General features: G+C 40.1%; 1 long non-coding RNA gene across 1 annotated transcript in view; it reads left to right on the plus strand.

The window, feature by feature from the left end:
• Positions 1-12,880, plus strand: part of LOC140627493 (uncharacterized) — a 172,016-nt gene that overhangs the window by 138,411 nt on the left and 20,725 nt on the right. The window lies entirely within an intron of this gene.

Raw genomic sequence — 12,880 nt, forward strand, 5'->3', positions numbered from 1 at the left:
CAGATTACTATAAACAATTATATACTAACAAAACAGATAAATTAGAAAAAATAATTCCTCAAAACCTACAAATTATCACAATTGAATCATGAATCTTGAATCCAAGAAATAGGAAAACATCTGAGACCAATAACAAGAGTGCAAGTTGAATTCGGAATGAAAAATTTCCAGTGCAGAAAAGACCAAGATCACATGGTTTCATTGATGAATTCTACCAAACATTTAAAAACATATTTAATGACAATATCAAAGCCTTACAAATAATGAAATAGAGGGGGCACATTCAAAGTCATTTCATGAAGCCTGTACTATCCTGATACAAAGCAGGATGAAAATAAAAAAGAACAAGAGGGTGGGGCAAGATGGCAGAGGAGTAGGGACCCCAAGTCACCTGTCCCCACCAACTTACCTAGATAATTTTCAAACCATCCTGAAAACCTACAAATTTGACCTGAGATTTAAAGAGAGAACAGCTGTAACGCTAAAGAGAGAAGGGTTTTCACTTCTAACAAGGTAGGGAGGCAGAAGAAAAAAAAAATCAAGTGGGGAGAGGCACCGCGAGGAGCCAGGCTAAAGCCGGTGGCGGGAGCCTCCATCACAAGAAAGCCCAGTCCCAGAGAAGCGGGAACTTTAAAAAATCCGCACCGGATTCTTCCTGGACAGAAAGGCGCTCAGCAGGGAAATCCGTTAAAATTGCAGGACGGGCAGTGAAGCATCCAGATTCCCGGAGTCACTAGTGGAAGAAGTGCACCTGGAAAAAGTACAACACAACCTGTGGGCCAATCTGGGTAAAAGGCTGGAGCACACCCCGCGGCATCTCGGAGAAGCTGGTCAGTCAGGTGGCGGCTCCGGGAGGAGGGGGCTGCGCCCTGCTGCCTTCGGGAGCCGAGAATCCTGGAGCATGATTCCAGCAGCACAAGCCCTGCATCTCAGGGCGCTGGGGGACACAGCCAGGATCCTATACTCACCCTGGGACAGGCGGACGTGGGGAGGGCCCAGGACAGCGAGGACTCTCCTGCTGCTGGGCACCCCCAAGTTGTGCAGATCAGTGCCCACCACCCGGGGAGCATCCAGGCCAGTGTGGAATGGGAGTTGAGTTAGTTACTGCATGGAGCTGATTCCAGGGCTGGAGGCCTGGCCGCCACTGGTGTTCCTCCTTGTGTAACCCTGTGCTTGGGAGGGGCGGGGTTGCCAGGGAACAGAGGCCTCACAGGGTAAACAGCTCCCACGGAGCCTGGCACCTGGCAGGGGGTGGGACAGCTCCCCGAGGTGCACACACCTGAGAAGCAGCACAGCAGGCCCCTCCCCCAAAAGACCAGCTGGAAGAATCAGGGAAGAGAAAGTTCTTGACCAAGCAGCGCTCTAAAGCTCCAGGGGAAGTTGAGGGATTTACAGTATATAGAACCAGAGGTTGCCCCTCCTATTTTTTTTTCTTCCTTTTTCCAGTACAACTCATTTTTATATCAGACTATGAATTTCCAATTTTTTCCCTTTTCTTACCTTAACTACAATATTTAACCAGCTCTTTATTTTTAAGATTCTTCCTTTTTGACTTTCATATTTCTACAGTTACAAGTCCTAGATATATTTTTCCACTTCTAGATTCCCTTCAACCTACTCAACTTAATTTTGAGAGATAAACGAGATATGTTTATTGTTTTGTGTTGTTTTCTCTACCTCATTTTGTTCTACAATGGCAGAAGTTAATACCTTCTAAAACATGACCAGCATACATCCAGAACCAAATGGCATACCATCCTGGTTCATTCTGTGAAATTCCTCATATCCATTCTGCCCCCTTCTTTTATCTCCTTTATGTTTGGTGGTCAATGTTGGGGACTTCTACAAGTATTTCTGGTTTATATAAATTTGGGACTAATCATCTTCTAACATACAGAACTTAATAAAATCAGAACCAAGTGGATCACCCTCTAGAAAGAAACCCTCAGGTAGACTACATTCTCCCTCCACGAAAAATTCATCACCACCACGATCTCCCAGTGCCCCCCTTTTTTTCTTCTTCTTTTTATTCTCTTCTTCTTTAGGATTCCTGGCCTTTTATCTTTTACTACTTTGTTTTAAATTTTGTTTTTCACTTTAGTGATCCTTTTATTTCGTTTTGATATTTGTTTTCAATTTCTGGTCTCCAACCTTGGCAGAATCATCTACGGTGAAATTTACTAAAGTTGTGGTTGATATTCTTGACTCAGCCCACCCATATAGCCACTGAGCGCTGAGAAAAGTGACTAGAAGGAAGAACTCACCACAAAAACAGAATCAGAAACAGTCCTCTCTGCCACAGAGTTACAGAATTTGGATTACAATTCAATGTCAGAAAGCCAATTCAGAAGCACAATTAGGAAGCTACTGGTGGCTCTGGAAAAAAGCATACAGAATTCAAGAGACATCATGACTGCAGAATTTAGATCCAATCAGGCCAAAATTAAAAGTCAATTAAATGAGATACAATCCAAACTGGAGGTCCTAACGATGAGGGTTAGTGAGGTGGAAGAAAGACTGAGTGACATAGAAGACAAGTCGATGGCAAGGAAGGAAGCTGAGGGAAAAAAAAAAAACAATTAAGGGACAATGAGCAAAGGTTAAGGGAAATAAATGATAGACTCAGAAGGAAAAAATCTACATTTAATTGGGGCTCCATAGAGTGCCAAGAGGCACAAAGGGTCAGAAAGCATATTTGAACAAATGATAGCTGAGAAATTCACTAATTTTGGGAGGAAAACAGACATTCGGGTCCAGGAGATAGGTCCTGCCCTAAAAATCAATAAAAACCATTCAACACCTTGACATTTAATAGTGAAACTTGCAAATTCCAAAGATAAAGAGAAAATCCTTAAAGCAGCAAGAGACAAGAGATCCCTAACTTATATGGGGAGAAATATTAGATTAACAGCAGACCTCTCCACAGACACGTGGGAGGCCAGAAAGGGATGGCAGGATATATTCAGGGTCCTAAATGAGAAGAACATGCAGCCAAGAATACTTCATCCAGAAAGGCTCTCATTCAGAATAGAAAGAGAAATAAAGAGCTTCAGAGATAGGCAGAAACTGAAAGAATATGTGACCACCAAACCAGTTCTGCAAGAAATATTAAGGGGGACCCTATAAAAGAAAGAAGAGGCCCAAAGAAATAATCCACAAAAATAGGGACTGAATAGGTATTATGATGACACTAAATTCATATCTTTCAATAGTGACTCTGAGTGTCAATGGGCTAAATGATTCCATCAAAAGATGCAGGGTTTCCAACTGGATAAAAAAGCAAGATCCATCTATTTGCTGTCTACAAGAGATTCTTGGACAAAGAACTGTCGTTGCTGCTGCTGGCCCTACCAGACAGCCAGACCAATGCCAGTGACCTGATAGTCTGTAAAAATGTGCAGATTGGGCTATTGTCCAGCACATCCGGTGCTAAGGTAACTACCTGAAGTTCAGTCAGTTGTGTTTACTCTTGGGTCCCATCTTGTATTAGAGATGTCCTGGTTAGGGGCTGAGAGCTCCAACACAGGTTACCAGAGTGGTGGTGACAATTCCAGTTGTAGAGTGGAGGAACACCCATTGCTCTTCACTCAGGTGATGCCAAGTGGATCTTGTGGTAGCCAAGGTGTTTGAGAGAGGGATTACCTCCTCCAATACAGTAGCATCCGGTAAAGAGTGACAACGGGGAAGGCCAAGCCCCCCCCTGCAAGTGGGATATACCTGATGGACCAGGTTTGCTTCCATCTGCAACAAGGAGGCCTTGTCCTGGTGGGTTTGATAAACTTGCAGGGGTGCTGCTACCATAAGCCAAGGCCTAATGGGCAACTGGCTACTGAGTGTCACAGGCCTGGGGCCCATGAGAACTTCCAAATCCAGGACAGTTCAGTAGGCAGCCAGCAACTGCTGTTCTCATGTCTTATATCATGGGGTCGAGGAGGGCTGTTTCTTACATCAGAGTCCCACGAGCAATTTACAGGCATCACAGGAGGTCCTGAGATCCCAAGAGGGATCAGAGGAGGTCGCTAAAGCATGTATGCTGAAGGACTCTCTGATAGGCCCTAACAGGAGTGCCTGCTGTTTTATAATTTGGACAGATTCTAGAGCTTTCTGTTGTAGGGAGCCCTTTCAAGGCAGGCCAATTTTTAAGTAACCACATTGATAGGCTCACCTAACACTGGCAAATGAGGAGCTTCCCATTGGACCCAGAAAGGTCCAAAAGATTCTGGGTTTGTTCTACCATTGTGGGTGCCAAGAGGGTCAACATTTGCTTCTTGACAGTGTCAGTGAGGAAGCAGCCCTTGGTTTAGGAATAATTTACAGGAGTTTAACCAAGGTGGCGTGGTCTTGCCCCATCTGTGAGACAAGGGCCCATCTACTTTTTTATAAGCCCCTTTGTGGGTATTTGCATGTCCTGAGGGTTTCAAATGCCTATCCTCAGAGGAAGAGGTCATCCATGTAATGTCATACTGATGATCCTAGACAAACGTGAATGCAGTTAAAACCTTGCCTGCAAAGACTGTGTACGATGGCAGGGCTGTCGAGGTACCCCCGTGTAGCCAGGTAAATGTGCATTGTGTCCTTTCAGAAGTGAAGGCATACTGCAACTGAGACCCTTTGGTATATAGGTACTGAACAGCACACATTAGCCAAATTTATAACAGCAAAGCCTTTACCAGTTGCTGATGGGATGGAGTCCATAATTTCAATAACATTGGGGATGGAGGCCTTAATGTGTGACACCAGGCCCTGAGGTACCAAGGCTGTGGTAGTGCACCCTGAGGCATCATTCATTCTTTCCTTGTTAAAGAGCAACCGAAATGGAGAAGCAGTGGGGAAAGTCGTTCTTCTCTACATAGAATTAGACAATGGATTTCAATCCTTATAGTCCCCTATTTATTTTTCCTTAGCTCATAATCAACGTTTTCCATGGGGACAGTCCGTTGGGGTCCCATTTTGTCAAGCCGATTTATAAGTGGCAAAGACTTAAACTTTATGAATCATTGTGTCAGAGTGCCCATGTCCACTGTAGAATTCTTTAGGACAGTGGGTGCCATGATCATGGGGAATCAAGGCAAGGCAATACTTCCAATGTGCAAGGCAAGGTGAACCTCTCTGTTCTCTCTTTTATAATCATTATCTCCCCTAAGATTGCAGGGGAGATGCAATCTTTGTAAAAAAAATCTTCTTTGTAAAATTTAGTGGGATTCCCAAGTATTTCTATAATTTGAGCCCTACTATTAAGAACATAAAGGTTTCCTAAATGAGGCATTTTAGCAGATATTGAAGTTATTTCATGGTCTATTTATAATAAGTGTAAAGCCAATCAGCACCTTTATTCTGCTTACTATTATTATTATTATTATTGCTATTATTGTGATAAAATTCACTGTTTTGAGGGTACATTTCAGTGGTGTTTAGTACATTCACAATGCTCTCCAGGTATCCCCTCTGTCTAGTCCCAAAATACACCATCACCCCAAAAGGAAACCCCATACCCATTAGTTAATTTTCCCGAATTTCCCCATCCCTGCCTCCAGGTTCTGGAAACCACTTATCTGCTCTCTTTCTCTAGGAGTTTACTTAGTCTACATTTATTCTATATCACCTATATTTGATACAAATGAAATCATACAATATGTGACCTTTTGGGTCTGGACTCTCATTAGCATAATGGTTTTGAGGTTTATCCACTGCGTTGCATGTATCAGTACTTCATTCCTCTTTATGGCTGCATGATACTCCACCGTATGGATGTATCACTTTTGTTTGTCCATCCATCAGTTGATGGACAATTGGGACGTTTCCACCTTTTGGTAATGGTGAATAGGACTGTTAATGAACATCTGTGTACAACTTTTCGTTTGAGAAAACGCTTTTAATTGGGGGGGGGTGTAGTATACACCTAAGAGTAGAATTACTGAGGCAATCATATGGTAATTCTGCATTTAACTATTTAAAGAACTGCCAAACTCTTTTCCACAGTGACAGCATTGATTTTAGATACCCACCAGTAATGCACAAGGATCCTAATTTCTCCACATTCTGCTCAATATGTTTTATTTTTCATTTAAAAATAATTCAATTACACCACCATTGTGAGTAGGCTGTGGCATCACATGGTGTTTCTGTTTGATCTCCCTAATGACTAAAGACGGCGAGCTGATTTTCCTGTCCTTATTGCGTATATGTGTATCGTTTTTACACACAGACACACACTCAAAAGGAGAGAGCGCAGTAGTAGGGGGAGTGGGGGAGGGAGAAGCAGGCTCCCCGCTGAAGAGAGAGCCCCATGTGGGGCTAGCCCCAGGACCCTGGGATCATGATCTGAGCCAAAGGGAGATGCTTAACCAACGGAGTCACCCAGGCCTCCTCCTATGTCCATTTTTTAAACTGGATTGTTTACCTGTTGCTGGGTTGTTTTCTATGCATTGTGGATACTAGACCCTTATTAGGTATGTGCTTACCACAAAATTTTTATCCCATACTATAGGTTGTTTCTGCTTTCTTCTTAATATCCTTTGACACAAAGACGTTTTTAGCTTGGCAAAGTCCAGTTTATCTGTTTTTCCTTTTTTTTTTTCCTTGTGCTTTTATTGTCCTATCTAAGACTCCATTGCCAAATCAAAGATCATGGAGGTTTACCCCTAATGGACTGATTTATTTACACTCTCAAATTCAAATGTTGAATTCCTAGGCCCCATTATCTCAAAGCTTGACTGTATTTGGTGACAGGACCTTTGAAAAGGTAATTATTATTTTTTTTTTTGAAAAGGTAATTAGAGTTAAATGAGATCATACCCGTCGGAAGGGTCCTAACCCGGACTGACTGGTATCCTAGAAAAGAGGAGATGATTTGGACATACAAAGACACACCAGAAATGTGTACATACAGAGGAAAGATTGCCTAAGGACACAGGAAGGATGTGGCCATCTACAACCAAGGAGAGAGTCCTCAGAAGAAAACAAACCTGCTGACAACTTGATCCCAGACTTCTATCCTCCAGAACTGTCGGAAAATATGTTTATGTTCTTTAAGCCATCCACTCTGGGGCATTTTGTGATGGCAGCCTTAGAACACTAAAATATCAGGTATGGACAGACAAAGCTCCCGCAGAAACATCCTTTTTCTTTTCCATTGGTGCTGTTGTAGTTTTTCTTATTCATTCTAGTTCTATACTTTTGCTATTGAGCTTTGGAGTGAAACCCATCAGAGAACTTTCAGAGGAGAGAAATTAAACTGCAATACTTTAGCCAAAAGTCAGTAATAGGTATCCTGAAGCACTAGAATTCACCCATGAGTTTGCTGAGATGATGGAGCTCATGAAAATGACCACATAAAATTGTGCATAAAGATCTGGGCTCTATGCATAAAACTGTGCATATCTGATCTGATACATATGCATGTATCTGAATCTAAAAGTAATATTAAATGATGTGAGTACTGATCACATAAGGAGACCACTGTCATTATCCCACATTCCTCACTGGTTGGCACATTTTTAATCCAGATATGAAAAACAGCACAAAGGCTTTGAAATGTGACCTGAGACTCGAAAAAAAAGCCAACAAAACTTAGATACGAATTTGTGGCCTGAACCTAAAACAAAGCTAAACTAAGCAAAAAGGAAACACATAAACATTCTCGGTGAGATTTCATGATACAGTCTCTAAAAACAGAATACTAACATGTCCAGATACACTTAAAATTAATTAGTAAATGAAAAACCAGGGAAATGTCCATGAACTCCAGGGGGAAATGCAAGCAACAGGGGCACACACGAAGATGACACAAGTATTGGAAATAGCAGAAAAAGATTTTGAAGCACCTATTACAATCATACCGTGCAAAGTGGTAGCTGTTGGTAACAGAGAAAAAATAATGAATACTATTCTCTAATTTTTCACTATCTACACACACACATATATACAAATATAGGGATACATACATATATACAAATTTATATATATAAATACATGTGTATGTATGTATACACACATATGTGTATAGACACACACGGACACAACACACACACACACACACACACACACACACACACACGATAACTGTCAAAGGCAAAGCTGCACCATACACTTCCACGTGGTATTAAAACCACCATCAGTCAACTTCAGAGCCACTATATGTACGCAGCCTTTTTGAGTGCCCAGAGAGTTCCACCAAACTTAGAGACAGGTATAGAGGACAACTATGTGTACACAAATGATGCCAAGTTTCTATCACTTTCATTGTGTTTTCATTTTGCCTCAAAAATGAGATTTTCATTACAGACTGTTCTGCAATTTGCCTTTATCATACAACTTGGCATCATTTTACACCCCTTCCCCATGAAGGGATGTGAATATTTACACTCCCTTCAATCTCATTTTCTTAACATGTGTACTGGCATTATATTGTTCAGAGAACAGAGTTTAATCAAAACCTTTTAAGTTTACTGAGGCTCATGTTATGGCCAATATAAGGTCCACCCTGCAGAATATTCCACGTCCTATTGATAAGAATGTGTATTCTGCTGTTGAGTATTCTATAGTTGTCCCTTAGCTATAACTCATTCATAGAGTTGTTTCAATCTCCTAATTTCTGGCTGATCTTCTGCCTAGTTGTTCTTTGTAAAAGTGGGTTGTTGAAGTCTCCAACTATTGATGAATTGTATATTTCTCCCTTCAGTTGTGTCAGTTTTTGTTTCATGTAGTTAGTCACTCTGCTGTTAGGTGCATTCCTGTTTTTAATCATTATATCCTTCCTATGAATTGTCTCTTTAATCATTAGCAACTGTCTTTGGTCAGCAACTCTCTTTGGCCTTAAACTCTACTTTATCTGAAATTATGATAGTCAAAAAAAAGGATATTTTTGCTAATTTTTTGACGGTATGTATTTTTCCATGCTTTTACTTTCAATCTAGTTTGAATCGAAACTGTGTCCCTTGTAGACAGCATATTGTTGGACAGTGGGTTTCTAGATCCACTGTACAGATATGTGACTTTTGAGTGGAAGATTCAGTCCTTTTCATTAAACGTACTTAAAGACAGGATTTATGTTTACCATTTAGCTATTTCTTTTCCATCGATTTTACATCTTTTGTTCCTTTACTCACTTAATATTGCCCATTTTGAAGCTTAAACAGATATTTTTATTTATCCAGTATAATTGTCTTATTATTCAATTTTACTAAATTCTTGAGCTATTTTCTTAATGGCTGCTCTAGAGAGTACAATTGACATTCTATCTTAAAATAATCTATGGAGTAATACCGACTTGATTTCAATCGTAAACAAAAAAAACTTTGTTATCATTTCCTCCTTCTTCAAGTTTATTATTGATACACAAATTATGTATGTACATGTTATAAGTTCATCAATGTAGTTTTATGACTATTTCTTGTATGTCCTGATTCAGATAGGAAAAGAGAAACAATCAAAAGTCCATATGCACTCTCTTTATATATTTACCTATCTAGTTACATTTGCTGGCACTTTTTCTCTTTATGTAAATTAGAGTTGTTGTTTAGGGTTCTCTTATCTCAGCCTGAAAGTTCAGTTTAATATTGCTTGTGGGAAAAACAGAAGATCTAGTTTTTCATTTATATGTAAAGGTCTTCATTTTTCTTCAGTTTTGAAGGATAGATTTGTTTTTGTTTTGGTGTAAAACAATTCCTCATTGACAGTCCTTTTCTTCCCACACCTGAAAAACATCCTCTTACTGGCTTTGGGTCTCCATGATTGTTGATGAGAAACAAGGATCTCTTAAATGTAATGAACTTGTTTTTCTTTTGCTGCTTTCCAAGTCTTCTATTTGTGTTGGGCTTTGAAAGTGTAATTATATTGTGTCTTGGGTTACCTGTCTTTGAGGTTATCCTACTTGGATCTACTGAATTTCTTGAATGTGTAGATTAATGTTTTTCAACTAATTTGGGAAGTTTTGTTGATTATTTCTTCGTAAAGTCTTCCTGCCCATTCCTCTCTCTCCTCTTTCACAGAGACTCCCATTATGTGTATGTTGATATGCTTGAGTTTTGCTCAATAGGCCTCTGACTCTCTGTTCAACCTTATTTTTTTTTCTTTCTATTCCTCAGTCTGGATAATCTCAAATGACCTACCTTCATTTTGCTGACTCTTTCTTTGGTTAGTTCAAATCTGCTATTGAGAGCCAATGGGGGAATTTTTCGTTTCAATTACTGTACTTGAAGCCCAAGAATTTCTATTTTTTTAAGAAAAATAATGTCTCTTATTTTATATATTTGGAGAGATGCTGTTCTCATTTAACTTTGATTATGTGCACGTGCTTTCCTTTAATTATTTGCACATGTTTATAATAGTTGATTTATGAAACAATGATGGCCTATCACCTTATACCTGTCTGGATGGCTAAAATTAAAAAGACAAGAAATAACAAGTGTTTCTGAGGATGTGGAGGAAAAAAGAACCCTCTTGCACTGTTGGTGGGAATGCAAAGTGGTGCAGCCACTGTGGAAAACAGTATGGAGGGTCGCCCAAAATTAAAAATAGAAATACCATATTATACAGTAATTCCCCTTCTGGGTATTTACCCAAAGAAAATGAAAACACTAATTCAGAAAGCTATATGCACCCCCTTTGTTTATTGTTACATTATTTACAATAGCCAAGATATGGAATCAACCCAAGGATCCACTGAAATATCAATGGATAAGGAAAACATCACACACACCCAGAGACACATACACAGAGACACACTCAGGAATATTATGCAGCCAGACAGAGGAATGGGATTGTGTCATTTGTGACAGCATGGATGGACCTAGAGGGTATTATGCTAAGTGAAAGAAGTCAGACTAAGAAAGACAAAGAGAATCTGATTTCAATTATATGTGGAATTTAAAAAACAGAACAAATGCATAAACCAACAAACAAAAAGCAAATGAGACCTATAAATAAAGAGAACATACTGATGGTTGCCAGAGAGGATGGGTAACGTGGGTGAAGGGGAGTAAGAGATACAGGTTTCCAGTTATGGAAGGAATAAGTCATGGGAATAAGAGGCACAGCACAGGGAATGTAATAGCATTTGTAATAGCATTTTATGGTGACAGACAGTAGCTACACCTCTGGTGAGCTGAACATAAGGAAAAGAAGTTGAATCACTATGTTGTTCACCTGAAACTAATGTGACACTGTGTGTCAACTAGACTTAAATAAAAATATGAATTAAACTTAAATAAAAATATGAATTAAAACAAGACAAAATTTAAAAGAATAGTTGATTTAAAGTCTTTGTTGGTAAATCCAATGTCTAGGCTTCATCTAGGAACAGGTTGACTGTTTCTTTCCTTTTTCCTGAGCCATACTTTTTAAGTTGTTTGCCCATTTTGTAGGTTTTAAGAAATAAGTTGTAACTACAAGTAATATATTGTGGAAACTCCATAAATCAGATTATGCCTCCCTCTCCAGGTTCATTGTTATTATTTGTTCCTATTGTTGTTAGTTGACTATAAAGTGACTTTGACTTTGCCTTAATGGTTCATTAAAACCTGGATGCTTTTTCATCTGTGGCCACTGGATTCTCCTCTCTGATGGCTTACTGATGAGCTACTGATCATACAGAGATGTAATTAAATTCCTTGAACCAGTAAACCTTCCAGCCTTTATCAGGGTACTTTGTGTATGTGTTTTTGACATGGCTTCCATGCTCATGCAAGGCAGTTCACAACTCTTGTCAAATCCTTCGGATTCTGCATGTACAGAGCCTTATTCTCACCTAGAGGAGAGGGCTAGTCTTGTCAGGTATCTTCTGAGCACGCACACAGTTCTACACACGCTCATGGCCTCCTAGATCTCAGTTATATGTTGAAACTTTTCAAAGCATCCTATGGATATTTCCTTTCCCAATTTTTCATTTTTCATTTTTTGCATAGCTTCTTATTAGCCCCAACTAGTCGCATTACATTTGGAAGCTGCAGTGATAAATCACTGCCGCGGAATATCTTTTTTCTAATGCCTTGAAGATAGGCCAGTTCACACAAAACAGACTCTTACTGAGAACAAAGGAAGTCATGTCTGAGAACGGAACTCTTTAGAGAACTGCCAGACAGGTCAAACACTGGTAATTCTTTGAGGATGAGATTGTTGGGGGGCTCTGCATCTTTCCGCGTCTCTACTAGGTGCCAGGCTGCAGTTTCACAAGTGGCATAAGTGCAGATCTGTTGGTTTTCAGGGTTTTTTTTTTTGGGGGGGGGGTATTTTTTTAACTGGAGTTCGATTTGCCAACCTATGACACCCAGTGCTCATCCTGTCAAGTGCCCCCCTCAGTGCCTGTTAACCAGCCACCCCATCCCCCCGCCCACCTCCCCTTCCACTACCCCTTGTTTGTTCCCCAGAGTTAGGAGTCTCTCATATTCGGTCACCCTCCCTGATTTTTCCCTAGAGAGAAAATCTCATTTTCTCTCCTTTCCCCTATAATCCCTTTCACTATTTTTTATATTCCCCATATGAGTAAAACCATATAATGTTTGTCCTTCTGTGATGGACTTACTTCACTCAGCATAATACCCTCCAGTTCCATCCACGTTGAAGCAAATGGCGGGTATTCATCATTTCTAATAGCTGAGTAATATTCCATTGTACATATATACCACATCTTCTTTATCCATTCATCTTTTGATGGACACTGAGGCTCCTTCCACAGTTTGGCTATTGTGGACATTGCTGCTATAAACATTGGGGTGCAGGTGTCTCTGTTTTTCGCTGCATCTGTATCTTTGGGGTAAATCCCCAGTAGCGCAATTGCTGGGTTGTAGGGTAGCTCTAATTTTAACTCTTTGAAGATCCTCCACACAGTTTTCCAGAGTGGCTGTACCAGTTCACATTCCCACCAACAGTGTAAGAGGGTTCC

The sequence above is a fragment of the Canis lupus genome, chromosome X, assembly GCF_048164855.1.
Source record: "Canis lupus baileyi chromosome X, mCanLup2.hap1, whole genome shotgun sequence".
NCBI classification, from domain to species: Eukaryota; Metazoa; Chordata; class Mammalia; order Carnivora; family Canidae; genus Canis; species Canis lupus.